This window comes from Capricornis sumatraensis, chromosome X (genome assembly GCF_032405125.1).
Source record: "Capricornis sumatraensis isolate serow.1 chromosome X, serow.2, whole genome shotgun sequence".
Classification (NCBI taxonomy): domain Eukaryota; kingdom Metazoa; phylum Chordata; class Mammalia; order Artiodactyla; family Bovidae; genus Capricornis; species Capricornis sumatraensis.
The window spans coordinates 111,499,024-111,520,306 of record NC_091092.1 but is presented as its reverse complement, the minus strand read 5'-3'; the positions used below and the strand labels follow the sequence as shown (position 1 = coordinate 111,520,306).

At 38.1% G+C, this 21,283-nt stretch overlaps 1 protein-coding gene and 1 pseudogene across 1 annotated transcript in view; one reads left to right on the top strand and one right to left on the bottom strand.

Moving 5' to 3' along the window:
* Positions 1-21,283, bottom strand: part of DMD (dystrophin) — a 1,795,368-nt gene that overhangs the window by 1,166,291 nt on the left and 607,794 nt on the right. The window lies entirely within an intron of this gene.
* On the top strand, positions 671-1,248 carry LOC138071029 (serine/arginine-rich splicing factor 2 pseudogene; annotated as a pseudogene).

Genomic DNA, 21,283 nt, shown 5'->3' with positions numbered 1-21,283 from the left:
AAAAGTATATCTCGTTAACTAATAAGAAAACAGTAAATTTTAGTAATCTGAGTTATATTCAATTATGCAATTTGGAATGACAGATCATAACTTTGACTTTTATTTTTTTATTTGTTTCAAGCAGAATAAGAGCTCTCATGCTGAATTTCTGATTACAGCTCATACCCTGTAGGTGGCTCTCATGGTCTCCTGCCTGTCAGTGTTACTGAATCAACCTATCTGTTCATGATCTGTTTTGAAACTTTGTTTCTGTCTTCAGCAAACAAATGGTTTCAGCATACATGAATCAGCACTGCCATCTACTTAGTCACATAATTACATCTATACGTATATACTTTTGCCCATAATTAAAACTGGGTGTTTAGACATATATAGGAAAGGTCATAAAATGATGTTATAGTCATGAACTTTCACTTTAAAGAAAGAAAAACTGGTACAGAGCTGTTCCTCCAGCAGTCTGAGCTCTGGAGACAATCCGCGCGGACCGACGTTCAACATTCGGGGGTGTCTAAGCAGCCACCGGCTGAGTCAACTGACGCAAAGAGGCAGAGTCTTCAGGCTGAGCAAGGCCAAGGCAAACTTAGAGCCTGCGTCGTCCTTGCAACCTTTGCAGACTGCAGCTAGCTCAGAATTCAGTTTGCGGGGGCTCCCCGCTTAGCTCGCAAAGGTCATGAGTTACAGGCGCCCTCCTCCCAACGTGGGCGACTTGATCTCCCTCAAGGTGGACAACCTGACCAACCGCATCTCACACCGCACCCTGAGGCGCATCTTCGAGAAGTATGGGCCTATCGGCGATGTGTACATCCCCCGGGACCGCTTCACTCTAGAGTACTGCGGCTTTGCTTTCGTCCGCTTCCAGGAGAAGCGCCACGCCAAGGAGGCCATGGACGCCCTAGACGGGGTCATGCTGGATGGCCGTGAGCTGCGGGTGCAGATGGCACGCCACGGTCGCCTCCTAGATTTCCACCAAGGCCGCAGCCAGGACACTCCTCCCCAGAGTCAAGCACGCCAGAGCCACAGCTTGGTCGCTGCCGCAGGTCCCGCACCAGGAGCCGATCGCCATCTCAGGCCCGATCTCACTTCAGCCGTTCACAGTGTCCATCTCGCTCCTGTGATAATTCTCCATCATCCTCGAGATCAAGTTCTCCTGGAAGTAGCAAGTCCTCCTCGGAGGCCAGATCTTCCTCAGCAACCACGCCTAGGTCTAGAACCAGGAGCCTTCCACCAGGAAGAAAGTACAGCTCCTGAGGACAATCAAAAGATCCCTCCAGGTTTCCAGAAGAGGAAGGAGCGGTGTCATATTAGGAAAATAATTAACGAACAACCTGAAAACTAGGAGGGGGGTGGGGTGGAAGGGAATGAGGGGGACAGCGGAAGGAGAGGAGCCACATCTCAGGTGATCAGTCTTTGAAATTAGCCACTATCTGTTGAAAAGGTTATTCTTTAACACATTGTGTAACTTTTTACTTGTTTCGAATTTTGCCTCAAGCAGTAAGCTTCATTTCATAATGGTTTTTGTTGTTGTTGTTGTTTCTTTTATTCACATATCTTTAAGTTAGTGAGATGAACAGCTTTGTTACTGGTTTGAATATCTGAGGCAAAGTTTCATTTATCTTTAGATACTGCATTTTCTTTGACAGGAAACAGATTGTTATCTAATTTGTGGCCTCTGGACTTAAGAAAATGTGTGTAGCCTTTTCTTTCTGAGTAGTCAAAGACTGTCTAGTGATTGACTCTATTGCCATCATTCTTTTAAAAATAAAGACCTACTTGAAGTTATAAGTGTATGTACATGTGTTATTTACCTTTGGACTTAAATGGTAATCTGGATCTGCATCGATACAGAGAAATTTAGGGTGAAAATAATTTTTTAAAGAATTATTTATCAAACATATTTCTAGTTTCATGTATTTGTGTGCAGTAGACACAGTTGTACAACAGTTGGGCAATGATGGATAACTGTTAAGGTGATGTTTTGTAGGACAGAATGCTTGGCTACTTCACGTTTTCTGCCGATTGCTCCTATGTAAAGATAATGTGCTGTGCAGAAACAAATGGTTATCCAGTTTGTTAAAAAGCTTGACAACTGTACTTGCAGTCACCCAGGCCCAGGCCTCACATATATAAGGGAGCCTACAGTGAACACATCTAGCAGGTGAATGTAAAAGTAAATGTGTCTTTATTTTTTCCTTTCTCACCCATCTGACCATCTTCAGTTACGAACTTAAATATGAAAGATGCTAAGAATTTGTTATTTTCTAAGTGCTAATAACATGCTATATCTTTTTGTTTATATATGTACTATATTTTTCTGAACAAACATTTTTCCTGGTGTTTTAAAAACTTTTGTTGTGATTATATTCTCATTCATAAAAGTATGAAACAAAAAAGATAATTGAGGTCATACAACTCACGTGTGTTATAAACAAAGATATCAAAACAATTGAGTATCAACTTTCAGAGATCCAAGGTATAAATATAATTTAGCGAGTTAAAATCAATGTCACACACACCTGCTACTACCTTATGGCTTTGATCCCCAAGCTGGGTATGACTTTACTGTGGTTCTGCTCTGAATCTTTTTGAATTGTCTTCTTCGGCTCAATACTCTATTTTAACTTACTAGCTTTGAATGAATATTTTGGGAGATAGCTAATCCTAGCTTGACTTAGGAATTTACCTTAGCATTACTGGTCCTAACTGTAGCCCCACTCAACCTTTCCTCTTTAATTCATGGTTGCCAATTTGATACTCTGTTTCAGATATTATTTTCTTTTTTTATTTTCCAGTTTTATTGAAAAATAATTGACATACATCCCTGTATAAGTTTAAGGCATGCAGAATGATGGTTTGACTTATATATCTCAAGAAATGATTACCACAATAGGTCCTGCTAACATCCACTTAACTCCAATTCCCCACCCCCCACTCCCTATCCCTCCTTCCCCTACCTCTGGTAGTCTGATGTCTTTTTCAATGAGTTTGGTTTTTCAGTTTTGACTTTTTTTTCTTAGATCACACATAAAGTGAGATAATAAAATATTTGTCTTTTGCTGTTTTATTTTCAAGTCTCACTGCCCAGTACTGTTTGTCTGAGAAACTGACTGAACCAAACCATGAAAAATAGATTCAATTTTCACATATTAGAATTTAAGAAACTGCAGTCTAGAAAGAGTAAGTATTAGGGTAAATAATGGATTAATGATTAGACTTCAACCGAGGTCTCTAAATTCTCAACTCAGTACTCTTTCCTGTATATTGAATTGCCTCAGTATATTGCCTTTCAATACACTGAATTTAAATGAGGTTTGGGAACATCAATTGTGATATTTGGGAACAAATATTAAAAACAAGACTCTAAAGAAAAGACTACTTTGAGAAACATTTTTTCAGTGAGTAGCTCAGCTGGATACTAGTCACAGAGACCTATTTCACTGAAATTTTGAAAGTTCTCTGCAGTATGAATGCACTTTACTTCAAACTTTGAAGTCCTATAACACAGTAGTTATTGTCTACAACTGATTTAGTCAGTTTCTCAGATAAAGAGAATTGGGCAGTGAGAATTGGAAATAAGACAGAGAAAGTCAAACACTTTATTATTTCACTTATGTGTGGAATCTGAAAAAAAAACAAAAAACAAAAACAATAAAACAAGCTCACTGAAAAAGAGATCTGACTAGTGGTTACCAGAGGCAGGAGAAGGAGGGGTGGGGAGTCGGGGAAGGGGAATTGGAGGAGGTGGTCAAAAGGGTAGCTCAGGTGGTAAAGAATCCACCTGCAATGCGGGAAACCTTGTTCAGACCCTGGGTTGAAAAGATGCCCTGGAGAAGGAAAGGACTAACAAGCCCAGTATTCTTGACTGAAGAATTCCATGAACAGAGGAGCCAGCAGGCTATGGTCCATGGGGTGGCAAAGAGTCAAACATGGCCAAGTGAGTTTCACTTACACTAGTATCCAGAAATCACACTTAGTCAGTTCAGTTCAGTCGCTCAGTCATGTCCGACTCTTTGCGACCCCATGAATTGCAGCATGCCATAAGTCAATGATTATTAACTGAACCAAACATCTGTTAAAACTTTATAAATATAGAAAACATATACATGCATGTACACACAGTTCAGTTCATTCAGTTCAGTCGCTCAGTCATGTCCGACTCTTTGCCACCCCATGAATTGCAGCACGCCAGGCCTCCCTGTCCATCACCAACTCCTGGAGTTCACTCAGACTCACGTCCATCAAGTCGGTGAGGCCATCCAGCCATCTCATCCTCTGTCGTCCACTTCTCCTCCTGCCCCAGTCCCTCCCAGCATCAGCGTATTTTCCAATGAGTCAACTCTTCACATGAGGTGGCCATAGTATTGGAGTTTCAGCTTCAGCATCAGTCCTTCCAATGAACACCCAGGACTGATCTCCTTTAGAATGGACTGGTTAGATCTCCTTGCAGTCCAAGGGACTCTCAAGAGTCTTCTCCAACACCACAGTTCAAAAGCATCAATTCTTCAGGGCTCAGCTTTCTTCACAGTCCAACTCCCACATCCATACATGACCAGTGGAAAGACCATAGCCTTGTCTAGATGGACCTTTGTTGGCAAGGTAATGTCTCTGCTTTTGAATATGCTATCTAGGTTGGTCATAACTTTTCCTCCAAGGAGTAAGCGTCTCTTAATTTCATGGCTGCAATCACCATCTGCAGTGATTTTGGAGCCCCCCAAAATAAAATCAAATCTCTCAAGGAACATCAACTGCTGATACAATTTTGGGAATAAATATATTGCTATTTTTTCCAACTAAGGCATGATTTACATACTATAAAATGCACAAATCTAATTGATTCAATGGTTCAGTTTTGAGAACTGAATACATCCATGTAACTTACAATTCAAACATAATGTGGAAACTTTCTATTACCTCAGAAAGTTCCCTATCCTTCTGTCCAGTCAACTCCAACCTTCTTGTAAAGGCAATTATCTTCTTCCTTAAATTACTGAAAAATAGTTTTGCTATTCTTTAACTTCACAGAAATGTTTTATTTGTGTCTATGCCCTTTTGCTCAGCATAGTGTTTTTCATAATCATCATATTGTCGCTTCCATCAGCAACCTGTTCCTTTTTTTTTTTTTCATTGCAGAGTTGAATTCTATTACTGGTTTAACATGAGCATCAACTTTCTGCGAGGTAATGAAGATAGGAGTGGGAGGTGGTAGCATTTCATATGATATCTATTTTTTAATATAAATTTACTTAATTGGAGGCTATTACTTTACAATATTGTATTGGTTTTGCCATACATCAACATGAATCCACCATGGGTGTACATGTGTTCCCCATCCTGAACGCCCCTCCCACTTCCCTCCCCATCCCATCCCTCTGGGTCATCCCAGTGCACCAGCCCCGAGCATCCTGTATCATGCATCAAACTTGGACTGGTGATTCATTTCACATCATATGATATCTAAATGGAAACAAATGCCTAGCAAGATAAAGGGAAGAGTTATTTTCTTCATTATCTTTTTTTTTTTAATTTTTACTTTATTTTGCTTTTCAATACTGTATTGGTTTTGCCATACATTGACATGAATCTGCCATGGGTGTAGAATTGGAAGAAAGAAAGTGGGAAAAAAGCATGTGCAAAGACACTAAGGTGTTTCAGAAAGTAAAGATACAGTGGCATAAACTAGAATATATGAACTGAGAAATGTGACTTGAGCATTAAAAAGATAGAAATATAGTATATTCAGTAATTCAGTGCAGTGTAAGCCACGATAAGGAGTTTGGAGTTCATTTTAATTGTAAGAAAAGTCCATTAAGGGAGTCAAGAATGAAAATGTCCTTATCTGTCTGACAGTTTGAGAAGATCACTTTTGTTCTCTTGAGGAATGGTAAATGAGAGATTATGGCCCAAGACGGCAAGAAGGCAGAGATAATCTAGCTTCATGTGGGGGTGAAGCAGAGGAAAGGAAGGCAAATTCAAGATAAATTGTGAAGATGGACATCATAGTGCATCACTTGCATGTGGAGTAGATGTAGAAAAGGAAGAAAATTAAAGGATCATGTTAATGCTGATTTCTCACTAACCTAGTAGGTAGAAATAAGATGCTGATTTAGGGTATATGAGGGCTGGGGCAGAGGAGATATTTTAAGGGAAGAGTCAAAGATGCATGTATGAAGGCCAAGGAATTGTATCATATACAGATAAACACACAGGATTCTAGTTCAGAGAAGTCTGTAATGGAGACACAAATTGAGTACTTACCAAACTAAAGATGATATTCAAGTCCACCCAAATTGATGATGTCACCTAGGAGGAGAGCATATAACCCTGGGAAACCTAAGGATTAAGATGTGGTCTCACATTGTGCCACTGGCATGCCTGAGGGATTCAGCACAATTAACTGGAGTGTGAAAGAAAAATGCTAATCCTTTTATGTGTATTAGTATTTATCTTTCTTGATTTATATACCTGCCTATGTGTATTTAAACATAGTAAAATTAAAAAAAACAAATGTTCATTTGTGAGAAGAAATATGCTTCCATTTTTGTTCTGATGGGAAAGCATGATCAAAATTTTGAAGACAACCGTCTTAACAGTTAAGAAGAACAGGGGGAACTAGCTGTAAAAACTTAGAAGGAACAGCCAGTGAGGTAGAACAAAAGGTAGGAAAGTGGATCATGGGTGTCAGGAGCAACTATTGTCCTAAGAAGCAAAGATGTGGTCCATTGTCCCCTCTTTCTATCTGTGTAGTTGTGGGAAACATAAACCCACAGTTTGTCTTTTGTGGGCCCCATTCCAAATATCAGACTTGCTGGAAATGGATTGGGGAGCATCAAAAAGGTTGCTCGAGAGGCCAAAGATCTCTAAGATTGTCAATGAAGTTGTTTTTCTCTGCCCCACCGCCCTCCATTTCTTCACTCAAGTCTGCTTTCTCTGCTATCTGTTGGTTGAGGTGTTTGTTTTGACTCTTTGTCTGGGCCTTTAACAACTTCACAGTTACACTGGAAATCATTGGGTTGCTTGTCAGATTTCAAATATTACAGAAGCCATTTGGGGGGAAAATAAAACAATGTATATTTCAGGCACATTTCCAGTCCTAAACAATGTAAAGCATGGTTAAGCATGGCACTGAGCCACTAAGGCTGTCTTTCAGTTCTATAATGTAGAGAAATAATAGCCTTATGACAACTTGGATAATACCTTTAAGCTTCGACAGTATTGTTTCAGATATCAAAGAAATTTCACTCCACAGTGGTTCTCCCTTTTTGGTGAGCTATGTAAAAACAGCCTTGGCTCTGCAGAAACAAAACCTAGGTCCGGTATCAGTCCTAAAGTTTTTTGAGGTTTCTAACTTTTGAAAATCATTCAACTCCAGTAAAATATAAACTGTAAAGAGGTATGTACATGTAAAGCATTAATATTAGGTATTATAATGGCTATAATATGAAAAAATCTATTATTCAAAATTTAGTTTATATCACATTTCAAAATAATTATTGATTCTACAGGTAATGTGCATGTACTGATTATGTTCTCTTCATTATTGCTTATACAAGAAGAAATAATGTTTAATCTACCAATCACATGGAAAGGAGAAGAGTTTAGATCAGCCATGCACATATTTATGTACTCTTAGGATGATAGGATTAAAAAATCAATAAGACAAAAGACTTTGAATTTTAATGAACAAGTTGGAACCCTTCCTTTTATTTTGTTAATGTGTCTCCCATCTGGGTAGAAGCCTAAGCACTTTCAGTTGACACACATAGTGTTAGTTTATATTGGGGTGTCTGTCCCTTTCCTCAAAGAATTTAAAACAGAACCACCATACGACCTAACAATCCTGCTTCTAGATATACATACAAAAGGATTGAAAATAGGATATTAAAGAGCTCTCTCTGCTCGCCCATGCTCACTGCAGCACTATACACAATAGTCAAGCTATGTATATTAATGGAATATTATTTAGCCTTAGAAAAGGAAAAATTCCTGCCATTTGTGGCAACATGGATAAATGTGGGGGCTACTGTGTGAGGAGAAACAAGCCGGTTAAAAAAGACAAATACTTAATGATTCTACTTATATGCTGCTGCTGCTGCTGCTACTAAGTCGCTTCAGTCGTATCTGTCTCTGTGCGACCCCATAGATGGCGGGCTTCCCCATCCCTGGGATTCTCCAGGCAAGAACACTGGAGTGGGTTGCCATTTCCTTCTCCAATGCATGAAACTGAAAAGTGAAAGGGAAGTTGCTCAGTCGTGTCCGACTCTGAGCGGCTCCACGGACTGCAGCCCACCAGGCTCCTCCATCCATGGGATTTTCCAGGCAAGAGTACTGGAATGGGGTGCCATTGCCCTCTCCTCTACTTATCTGAGGTATCTACAATAGTCAAATTCATAGAAGCAGAGAATGGATTGATGGTTGCCAGGAGTTGGGGTGAAGAAGAAATGAGGAGTTATTATTCAAAGGATATAAAGCTTCAGTCAGGCAAGAGGAATGAGTTCTAGAGATCTGCTGTACAATACTGTACTTATGGTTAACAATGCCTTATGGTGTATTTAAAAAAAACTCAAAGAGGGTAAATCTCATGTTATGTCTTATCACAACAACAAAAAAAGAAAGTGCAGTACTTATTATACCTTTTACTGGATCTTATTGTTTAATGTATTAAAAAGGAAGCTTATATAGTAATACAATGTAATATAACTCATAAATAGTAAAATTATAAGGATAAAACTTATTTCTGCATTGATATTAATTGGTGCCCTTTGTAATCCTATATACTTACATGCCGCATTCAGTTATTATTCTGAGGAGTTCATAGGCTTCACCACACTGCTAAAGGGATACATACCATACACAGCAAATAACCAGTATCTATTGATGATTCCTTAGCACTGACCTGGCACACAAGCAGGGGCTCCATAAATTTTGGATGAACTACACTGATAGTAAGATGACTCAAGTTTCTTGCAGCTGCACAATGTCATAAATTTAAGGAGATTCTTCCAAACTAGAAATTTAATTTCAACTATTGCTAAAGAAACGTCCTGGTGTTTATGTGTTAACCAGGTAACACCTATTTTACACAACTGATTTATGAGTTCTGACTTTTGAATCCAAATATATGGAACATATATGCATATGTTTCTAATTCTCTATGTTCTTTCTGATGTATACTTAAAATTCTATTTACTTGTAAACTTTTTCCTTGTATTTTTTCATGTGGATCATAAGCCAGTTGTAAGTAACAAGTATTACCTTTAAATTCATGCTCTCATATTGCTTCCTAGATTAGATACCTGCGTAATTTGTATATTTAAATCCTCAGCCTTTTTCTTGCAATTTATTTAGCTGAAATATGCAATATTTCCTCCTATACCCAAAGGTACCTTTTCCCAAAGAATTCTGTAATGATATGGAGTGATAAAAATTATACAGACATAAGTTTCAGAAGCACCAAATCAATTGCTTTCTATTTATCATCATGGTAGTTAAAAAAAAAAAAGAATCAACATGATTTACCTTTTAAAGGGGTAGACATATCTGTTCCTATTGACAAATATGCTTTCTTTGGTGACTGGAATCATGATAATCTTTTTTATGTGGTTACTGGAAGTACCCAATTATCACAGTTTTTACACTAAAAAAGCAGTATTTAAAGTGTCAAGATTTTTCATAATACCATGTCCTGAAAATGTGAGACTGTGTTGCTGATATGTTTTCTTTAACACTTCAGGAATTGTGAACATTTGGGATATATTAATTGTTGATCTTTAAGCTTTACCAATAGATTGCAAATGGGTGATAAATATACAGCACATTCCAACTGAAAATCCATAGGAAGAAAAGACTTGGTGAAGAAATATTTAAAAAATTAACAGTAGCTATTTTTAGTTTAAGAAAAAATTATACAAAACTTGAAAATTAAGCCATGGGACAGCTGTATATGTTCAAGTAACACAGCAGGGTGTTATCTAACTGTCCCTCACGCCCTCAAAAGGGCTTCTATATTTTCAGAGAAATGCAAATCTGTTTGCCTTACTGCTTACTATTAATTTGAGTCCAGACATTTTACTACTCAGTCAAGTGAAAGTGAAGTCACTCAGTCATGTCTGACTCTTTGCGACCCCCATGGACTGTAGCCTGCCAGACTCCTTCGTCCATGGAATTTTCCAGGCAAGAGTACTGGAGTGGGTTGCCATTTCCTTCTCCAGGGGATCTTCCTAACCCAGGGATTGAACCCAGTCTTCTGCATTGCAGGCAGAAGCTTTACCTTCTGAGCCACCAGGGAAGTCCCACTACTTAGTAAGGTTAAACTCTAACTTGTAGAAAACTGGTATCATATAAATGACCTTTTTATCCAGTAGAGAATATAACCCTAGATGCTGTAGGATATTAACTTGTTTTGAATCAAACTTACCAATCTAATTCCAGAATTTTTTTTAAGCACTTATATAGAAGCATTTACTTCCTGTTTCTTCTTTTGTAGCTGATTTGTCTTGCTACTGGCTCCCTCATCAATGTGTTAAATAAAATCCAACATGTACTGATCATGAATTACGTGAAAATCATGTTTCTTAACAAAATTTCACTTTGACACTAGGTGGAGGATTATGGATTTCCTTTATACTTTATTGTTGAAAATGTCCTCAATTGACCTACAACATATTAATAATCTGAAAATATAAATGTCTATTTAAAAAATACATAGTGTATAAAAACCTATTTAGCTTCATGATGCCATATGCATGCAAGATTTTGAATACCATACAAAGGAATCTGTTTAAACTGAAGATGAAACAACTTTGCAGCTGATAGTGGGTTTTTGTTTTCTTACCCATCAGAAACAAAGTGATGCAAAAAACAAAAAGAAATAAAGTTCAGAAATATGAAAAAGGCATGAGTATTGCCATGTGGTTATTGTGAATGTGATGAGAGAGGTACGCCAGGACAGAGAGTTAGATTCATTACACTCCTTTCTCATACTATAAATGAAAGAATAACAAATACTGGCTAAAATTTAATAACTTCCATGGCCAAGATACATACTATAATTTGGACATTATTCCCTTTGATAACCTTTCTCCTCAGGCACTGTGAAGATGGATTAAAAATTAGTAGTTCAGATAGGAATTGGACCAGAAATTTCAGCTTCTCTTGTAAGAGACACTCCACATTCACTAAAGCTCTGACAGTTGCAAATACTCCCTGTGGCCAACTCTGGAATGAGTTTGTTTTAACTGAGCCCTCTAGGGTGTTGAGCCACTAGCAGAAGTGAGGACTATGAAGGCCAAGGGCTCAGTTGCAAGCTACTAAATAATGCTGCTTCCCCGAATTTTATTCCTGTGTGAACTTTCAGTAAGAGGGAGGGTGCCCAAAAGTGGCACATCAGAGGTATCTGCAGTTCCTATCTCAAAAACATACCCCTTCCACCTATCCCACAAATTATACAGTAACCCTTGATCTTGAATTCCTTCTCCTTTCTTTTTAAGTATAAAATCCTACAGGAGACTTAAGACTGTTTACACTTCTATGTCTGTTCCTATGTCAGAATACTGATAGTGAATTCTGCAGTGTGAAACTTGGGGTGAAAGAAAGGAAAGAAAAAGGCTGGGAAGAAGGTGATGCTGGGAAAGGAGGGCAGTCCCTAGTCATTTCTTTGTTCCATCCCCACGTCATCAGTTTTCTTTTCCCAATAGTCTGCATGCTGCTGCTGCTGCTGCTAAGTCGCTTCAGTCGTGTCCGACTCTGTGCGACTCCATAGACAGCAGCCCACCAGGCTCCCCCGTCCCTGGGATTCTCCAGGCAAGAACACTGGAGTGGGTTGCCATTTCCTTCTCCAATGCAAGAAAGTGAAAAGTGAAAGTGAAGTTGCTCAGTCGTGTCCAACTCTTTGTGATCCCATGGTCTGTGGCCTACCAGGCTCCTCCGTCCATGGGATTTTCCAGGCAAGAGTACTGGAGTGGGGTGCCATTGCTCTCTCCAATTAGTTTGTATAATGAACATCAATTATTTATTCCCCTTCAAAATGCCCCAGTGTTTCCTGATTATTAAGGGGGGGAAAAAAAAAACATTTGGCCTTAATAAATAGGACTTCATTCTAAACTAAGTACATCAGACTCTGCATTCACTGTGCTGTGTCCCTCAGTCATGTCTGACTCTTTGCAATCCCATGGATTGCAGCCCGCCAGGCTCCCCTGTCCTTGGGATTCTCCAGGTAAGAATACTGGAGTGAGTTGTCATGCCCTCCTCCAGGGGATCTTTCCAACCCCGGGATCGAACCCAGGTCTCTGGCATTGCAGGTTGGATTCTTTACCATCTGAGCCATCAGGGAAGCCCTAACATAAGGCAAACCACAAATGAAATCTCAAATTTTCAAAGAGCCACACCAAAAAAATTACTTTTAATAATATATTTGTTTTACTTTACTATGACAAAATAGTATCATTTTCACCTGCAATGAGATAGTTTACTTCCTTTTATGTTACTTTTAAGTCTTCAAAACTCAGCATGTATTTTACACTCATAATTCATCTTAGGACTAGCTGCATTTCAGTATTTCATATGATTAGTGGCTATTGAATCAGACATGGCAGCACCAGAGAGAGGCCTAATACTGTGATTCTTATGATCAGGAAACTTTGGAAAACACATCTCTATTTGGAGGAGACCCAAGAACTCATTCAATGAATATACTTTTCTCACTAACAAAGCTTGGATTAGCTCAGTATTAATGTGATGCTGTTAGAACTTACAAGATACTCAAGAACTTTAGCATTCACACAAATGCAACACTTTAAAGTGAGGTAGAGCCTAGGAATTTGGAAAAATATTGCTCATGGTAAAAATACTTATTCCATTACTGTACAAATGGACCATTAATGACTACATCACTGCCTCAGTTTGGGGTTTCCTTTCTTAAAATTTATTTTGAATTGGAGGATTGAGGTTTCCTTTTAGTGAATGAAACTATTTCTGTGCAAACTATAAAACACCCTGACCCAGGAAGTGATGGCTGGATTTCTTCCTAGAACGTTCCTTAACTTTCTACAATTCAGATTTAAATAAAAAGAATAATTCTTATTCCATTTAGTTATTTGAGAAATAAATGAAAAAAGTGAATGAAGTGGTGATCAGGCAAGCAAAGCCAAAGATTGTGTAGGGAAGATGCTAAGGGTAACTTCCAACTCCTGTTATACTCTAATTTTTTAACTTAGGGGATGACCCTTCATCTCTCACACCCTTCATTCTTCCCTCCTCCCTTTCCATCTTCTTCATGGGTGAGCCCTTCTCATAGCAATTTGCCTATGGCTCTTTCTGATTGTCAGGTGATAGCCAACAAAATACAGAGAAAATCATTCCCTTGTCTTACTCATCAACAGTTCTGTGCAATGAGAGGTTTGGGCTTCCAAGTTTCCATCAGCCAAAAGGTAGAAATTACTTAGAAGTGCTAAATGATTACTGCAGTGTTGACAGTTATAGATAATGAGGGACCATATTTCTCAAAGAGGAATATTTATTCTGAAAGAAGAAATTAAAGATGGGACTATCACTACACAGACCTTCCTTTATTTCTCCTTTGAGAACTCTACGAGAGTGTATACTTGTTTGTTTCACTACCAGATCCCTGTTTCTCAGAATAGTATTTAGCACATAGTAAGTCCTCTACAAATATTTGTTTAGTTATATATTGAGAGAGTTACTTGGTGGAATCTAACCAGCAAAGAGCCCATGCTGATACCCATTCTGTAGTATTGCCTCTTTTCGAAGCAAGGGCTTAATATCTGATTTGAGGAAAGCTGACAATGATATACAAAATAACCAATTTCGGCCCTATTTTTTAAAATTAATTTGATCTTTTAATGTGAGATTCTTGATTCCCTATGACCACAATGAGTCCATCTTAATCACATGTGCCGCCTTATTTTCAAGCAAAACACACACACACACAACACCTTCAGATGGATACTTAAGTAGAAATAAACCATTTAAAATGTGTTTACATGTGGAATGTCTAGAAAGAAAATAAGCATAACAGGATCATAAAATCTGTCATGTATGTTCTTCTAATAACAATTTGAGGATGCACTGTTTCAAGTATGCTAAACTACTTCAAAGTGAAATCTGTATGCAGGTCAAGAAGCAATAGTTAGAACTGGACATGGAAAAACAGACTGGTTCCAAATAGGAAAAGGAGTATGTCAAGGCTGTATACTGTCACCCTGCTTATTTAACTTATATGCAGAGTACATCCTGAGAAACGCTGGACTGGATGAAGCACAAGCTGGAATCAAGATTGCTGGGAGAAATATCAATAACCTCAGATACACAGATGATACCACCCTTAAGGCAGAAAGTGAAGAGGGACTGAATAGCCTCTTGATGAAAGTGAAAGAGGAGAGTGAAAAAGCTGGCTTAAAACTCAACATTCAAAAAACTAAGATCATGGCATCTGGTCCCATCACTTCATGGCAAGTGGATGGGGGAAACAATGGAAACAGTCACAGACTTTTTTTTGGGGGGGAGGGGGCTCCAAAATCACTGCAGATGGTGACTGCAGCCATGAAATTAAAAGATGCTTGTTCCTTGGAAGAAAAGCTATGACCAATCTAGACAGCATATTAAAAAGCAAAGGCATTACTTTGCCGACAAAGGTCCATCTAGTCAAAGCTCTGGTTTTTCCAGTAGTCATGTATGCATATGAGAGTTGGACAATAAAGAAAGCTGATTGCTGAAGAATTGATGCTTTTGAACTGTGGTGTTGAAAACTCTTGAGAGTCCCTCAGTTAGCAAGGAGATCCAACCATTCCATCCTAAAGGAGATGAGTCCTGGATATTCATTGGAAGGACTGATGCTGAAGCTGAAACTCCAATACTCTGGCTACCTGATGTGAAGGTCTGACTCATTGGAAAAGACTCTGATGCTGGGAAAGACTGAGGGCAGGAAGAGAAGGGAACAGCAGAGGATGAGATGGTTGGATGGCATCACCAACTCGACGGACATGAGTTTGAGCTAGCTGCAGGAGTTGGTGATGGACAGAGGAGCCTGGCATGTTGCAGTCCACGGGGTTGCAAAGAGTTGGACATGACTGTAACTGAACTGAAGCTACAGCTTGCCTTACAAAGTTCTCACCAAAATTATAGTGTAAAAATCTAGGAAGTACAAAAGAAACCATAAGTGTCCCGAACAAAGCTTGTCTTCAAAACTTCCACTTTTGTCCAGACACTCTACTAAAATACATTCAGTAACTGTTATTTATATGCTAAAACACAGACTTGGGCATGGATCTTTCAATGTCCTTCACAAAGAGTTCCAAATTTGCCTGTCCAGTCTGAGCAAACACCGTCCACCTGGGAACCTGAGTTCCCTAAGCTATTGCCACTTAAAGTCATTTCCATTCTCCTAACAGAAAACAAATAGGAACTAAAGAACCTCTTGATGAGGGTGAAAGAGGAGAGTGAAAAAGCTGGCTTAAAATTCAACATTCATAAAACAAAGACCATGGCATCCAGTCCCATCACTTTATGGCAAATAGATGGGAAACAATGGAAACAGTGACAGATTTTCTTTTCTTGGGCTCCAAAATCACTGCAGATGGTGACTACAGCCACAAAATTAAAAGCTGCTTGCTCCTTGGAAGAAAAACCATGACAAACCTAGACAGTGTATTAAAAAAAGAGAGAGACATCATTTTGCTGACAAAGGTCCGTCTAGTCAAAGCTATAGTTTTTCCTGTAGTCATGTATGGCTGTGAGAGTTGGATCAGAAAGAAGGCTGAGTGTCAAAGAATTGATATTTTCCAACTGTGATATTGGAGAAGATTCTTGAAAGTCCTTTGATAAGGTTTTTCTTAGAGAACATCAGCTGTCGCTACACACAGATTTGTCTTCTTGGCTGCTTACCAAATTCTGGCCTTCTACCAAAATCCTGCTTTTATTTCAAATCATGGGTGCTCTTGTATCTACCATTCTCTCAATAATGGACATCTTATAAAGAAAAATGAAAGTGAAAGTCACTCAGTCGTGTCTGACTCTTTGTGACCTCATGGACTATATAGTCCATGGATTTTTCCAGGCCAGAATACTGGAGTGGGTAGCCTTTTCCTTCTCCAGGGGATCTTCCCAACCCAGGAATCAAACCTGGGTCTCCTGCATTGCAGGCAGATTCTTTACCAGCTGAGCTACCTGGTAGCTCATAAAGGATCTCCCAAATCTATATCTCAGTAGGAGATTAATATGACAATGTAATTGAAAGTGCTTCATAAATTGGAAAGTGCATTATGTTATGACTAATGTTACTGTCATCATTAACAAGTCTAACATCATCTCTAATAATAAAAATAACTTCTAATATTCTGATTTTGATGAACCATGGGTCAAATGATAACCCATAGCAATAAAGAGGTTATGCATCACTCATATTGATAATGACATAAGATGGGTTTAACTAGGGTCATACTGATCACTAAATACCATTTTTATGGATGAAAGAAGTTTCATTTTTATTACTTAATATCCTTAAGGCCTGTTAGGAGGGCCTGGCCCTATACTGAGTGGTGGATATTATTCTCTTTATTAGTTTCCACAATACTTATTAGACAGAGCTGTGATTTAATTTGTTCTTAACATTTCAAACTTCTGGCTGATGGTCAGTAAGCCACATAATATTCAGATTCCAAGGCCTTCAGTTATTTGCTTGTGATTTGGAATAAAATTATTTAATTGTTCTAAGTCATAAAAGTTATAAGTATAATGTTACTACTTCCTGTTTTTTATTGAGAATCACATCAAATAATATTTCTTATAATCTTTAAATATAAAGGAACTAAAAGCAACTTTAAACACTATTGCAATTAAATAAATAAATAGTATTATAAATGTTAATTAAATAAGTATTGTGTTGTATCTTTCTGGACTTGTTTTTGTAAATGTGGTTTTATACCATCTTCCCTACTTATCCATTTCTAAACTGGCTTCTTAATTTTTTAAAAACTAATATTTTTCCCTTATACTCATCATATTATCACAATTATTATTTTGACAATCAGAAATAACACACACATAATTATAACAAAAAATCAGTGAAATAATACTTTCCTCTGTGTGATGAACCCTGAAAATTTCTATTTTGCTTCACGAAATAGAGATCCTGATTGTGTCCCAATTAAACCACAATTTCTCTTAACACCTTCACTTTTTAAATGCTTTCCCCTTTTTCTGGATGTAGGCTTCCCCCCTTACTTACACTTACTCCTTGGAAGGAAAGTTATGACCAACCTAGATAGCATATTCAAAAGCAGAGACATTACTTTGCCAACAAAGGTTCATCTCATCAAGGCTATGGTTTTTCCAGTAGTCATGTATGGATGTGAGAGTTGGACTATAAAGAAAGCCGAGCACCGAAGAATTGATGCTTTTGAACTGCGGTGTTGGAGAAGATTCCTGAGAGTCCTTTGGACTGAAAGGAGATCCAACCAGTCCATCCTAAGGGAGGTCAGTCCTGAGTGTTCACTGGAAGGACTGATGTTGAAGCTGAAACTCCAGTACTTTGGCCACCTGATGCAAAGAACTGAATCATTTGAAAAGACCCTGTTGCTAGGGAAGATTGAAGGCAGGAGGAGAAGGGGACGACAGACGATGAAATGGTTGGATGGCATCACCGAGTCAATGGAGATGAGTTTGAATAGACTCCGGGAGTTGGTGATGGACAGGGAGGCCTGGTATGCTGTGGTCCATGGGGTCACAAAGAGTCAGACAAAACTGAGCAACTGAACTGAACTGAGGCTCCCCTCATCTTCTTTCCTGTGAAGCACTTCCAAATATTCTAGTCAATTAGTCAATCCTTTTCTCGTGTTTCCCCCAACACCTGTTATTGTACATATCTCTATTACACCTCTTAGGTGTTATTTTAGTTGCTTAAATATCCCTCTACTGAATGTACGATTGATGTTTCAATTGTTTAAATGTCCATCAACTTTAGTGAAGCTTGACTTCTCTGTGAGTAGACTGGAATTTTGTTAATTTTTATGTCCTAAGCACCTAGCACAGGGTCTAACAGAAAGTAGCTCCAAGGTAAAAGTTTGCTGAATACATGTATTGATTTTAAAGGTTAATTGAAATAGAAGGAATTGCTAGCGGTAAATGTTCAAACATAGTGGTGCTACACAGTTTCTCCAAAATAAGGGTAATTTCATGGACAGATCCATCCCTCAGGTAGGACATCTAATTGATTAGACTCCCAGCCTTGTGCATGGGAGTGGTTAGTGTCATGGACTCCTCTTATTTGAACATCATTACAATTCTATTTCAAAATTTCTGTTCTTCATGATATCCCAAGGAGACTATGAAGGATTTGAAGAGTTCTGTCTCCTTAGATGACAGTATCTTGGGTGGTTATGTACTGGTTGAATTGCCCTGAATACTCTTTTAGGGATAGTCCTGATTTTAAGATAAAAATTGCAAAATCCTATAAACTATGGATTGGTAGTGTTGGCTTATTACAGAATGTGGATCTTAAACAAAGGTTTACAAGCCTCTGTTAAGCCATGCTGTGTAGCTTATTATTTTTTAAACAATTGTGTTGTTTTAAAGTTAAGGCTGTTTCAGCAATCCATTGTTAATATTTAAAAATACATATATTGCCCATTTGTAAGCACATACAAGTGTCATATATTATTTAAAAACAAATAGAAATTCAAGGGTAAAATGTTTGAAAATGTATTATTTAAAAATAGCAGTAAAAGGGATTTTCAAAATAAATCCATGTTAACTAGGATTTACAATACAATATAAGCCTGTACTATCAGTTGTAATGCCAGGATTTGGATAACTATGCTGGAACATTAAATTTATTCCTTTTCACAGCCTGTAGACATTTTAATGTCTGAGTAGCAATAAGAACAAATTACCTAAAAACTTTTAATAGTGTATAATAAATTAAGACTGAATGGTAATGCAAAAGTGGGTACAACAGGATGAAATTATGGATCTCATATAATGACCCAACAACACTTAAAGTGTGAAAACAACATTGGTATTCTGGAATATACGACCACAGTTGATCCTAATTGTTTTTCTCCTGTCAAATAGAAATTGCACATCAATCTCAAAGTATTGCACACTGTTCATTACATGCAAATGGTTATGCTGTGCAGGCTCTCCAAGGGTACTCAAACGTATTTACAAAAGGAACCATGCTAGAAGAAGAGTTTCTCTGATGATCCTAGGTCGCCATTAGAGTTCTTTACATATAAGCAATAGAAACTGTCTCTGCCAGTAAGGAAATCCACAATCAGGAAATGGAGTTCAGAGGATGGAAGGGAAAATCAAAGAATCAAACTTGGGACAATCAGGACTCTAGAGGGTGCCCACAGCAAGGGTCGCTTGTTGGTGTTGACCAGGGATTCTCTTTAGAACGGACAAAGTCCAAACTTATCTCTTATCTCAAGTTTAAAAGTCTCAAGAAAGAATATGATTGGCCCAGCTTGGGTCCTATGCTTAGGACCATAGAGGTGATAGGAGAAATGCTCTGGCAGAACAAACTCAAGAGCTCTCCTGGACAAAACACTTGATTTATTGTCCTGTGAAGACTGCTCAGGTACTCAAGAGGACCTGGCAGTACTATCAGTAAGGATAATAGTTTCTATATTCTCTGCAAAATGGCTAAGTCCACCACACACTACCTATGTGACTTTAAAATCTCTTTTTACTTTTAATCTTACCCCTTCTCCTAATGCATGGAGTTGGAAGTTGACTCTAATAACAAGTCTATTTTGATTTACGTTTTCTTACCATGACTTTTAGTGTATTTGATAATCATGGTTGAAGTCTATTTTACTGTTATCTCAAGCAACAAAGAATATTTAAAGAGAGGGTAAGAAGGACCCTTGTACTTTTATTGCAACTTTTTATTACTCTATTACTCTATCTTCTAATGCAAGAGTTAATAAACTTTTTCTGTAAAAAGCTACATAGTTCATATTTTGGCCTTTGTGAGCCAGGCAGTCTCCATGGTAACCACTTATCTTTGCCTTTGTAGCCAGAAAGCAGTTATAGATAGTAAATAAGTATGGTTGGGTTCCAATAAAACTATTTGCAAACACAGGCAGCTAGCAGGATTTGGCCCCATAAGATACCTTTTCTGGAGAATTTAATATTCACAGTGTCAATAATATTTAGTGTATTATGTATTATATCAAACTCTTTTAATTGTCAGACATCTGAAGGATGTCATAGGTGAGATATTTACACTAATAATGATCAGTTCAGTGTTCCACATGGAGTTCTAGAGCCTATGGTAGGAATATTAGTTTATTTCAGGTTGAATTATTCCTCAAAATGAATCCAATTAAGTAAAATGAATGACTATATCTAGGACAAGGAGGGCACTAAAACTTCGAGGACTCTAAAGCTATAAAGTAAAATTATTTATTGACAAATAGAAAGTAATTGTAAGCCAATAAAATCTCAAGGGGAAACATGCCACCACGTGGTCTGATATGCACTCATATTAGACTTCTCTACTATCTTTCACTCACTCATGTCCCTGAATCTTTCCTCCTTACTAGTTTTGATCAGAATAGCCTAATACAAGTTTACTGCCAGTAAAGTGCTGTCAACTCTAGCTTCACAAAAGAACAAGAATTTTAAAATTTGTTAACTATGATGTTTGCAAACAACCCTGATCTCTGGCTTGTATCTATAATTTGGTTCTACAGTAGGAAGATTCACCATTCTTATGACTAGATACTTGCTATTCAGCTTGATGAATAGTTCATCCTGAACCAACTCATCTGTGAACAGGCCTCTTGTACTATAATTTGTCAATTTTATCATCGTTCAAAATTTACAGCTCATGTCAGAACATTTTCTCAGTCTCTTTGTATGACTTGTTCAGAGAGCGCTCTCTCCTCATGCTGCCTTTCACCATATTGCTCTTTTCTGTTTCCTAAAATCTTCTCCCAGCTGACTTCGGGAATCCCAGCAGTGTTACAGAGGAGTGACATGTCTGACTCTCTGCGACTCCATGGACTGTAGCCCACCAGGCTCCTCTGTCCATGGGATTTTCCAGGCAAGAATACTGGAGTGGGTTGCCATTTCTTTCTCGAGGGGTTCCTTTCAACCCAGGGATCAAATATGCCTCTATGTCTCTTGCATTGGCTGGTGGATTCTTTACCACTTGCGCTACCTAGGTAAGAAATACTTAACTGCTGTAGAAAAACACTTATTTTGCTACACTGGCTCCAGTGTTAACATGTTGTCATGCATTTCTACCTTGGCCTTCATATGCTGA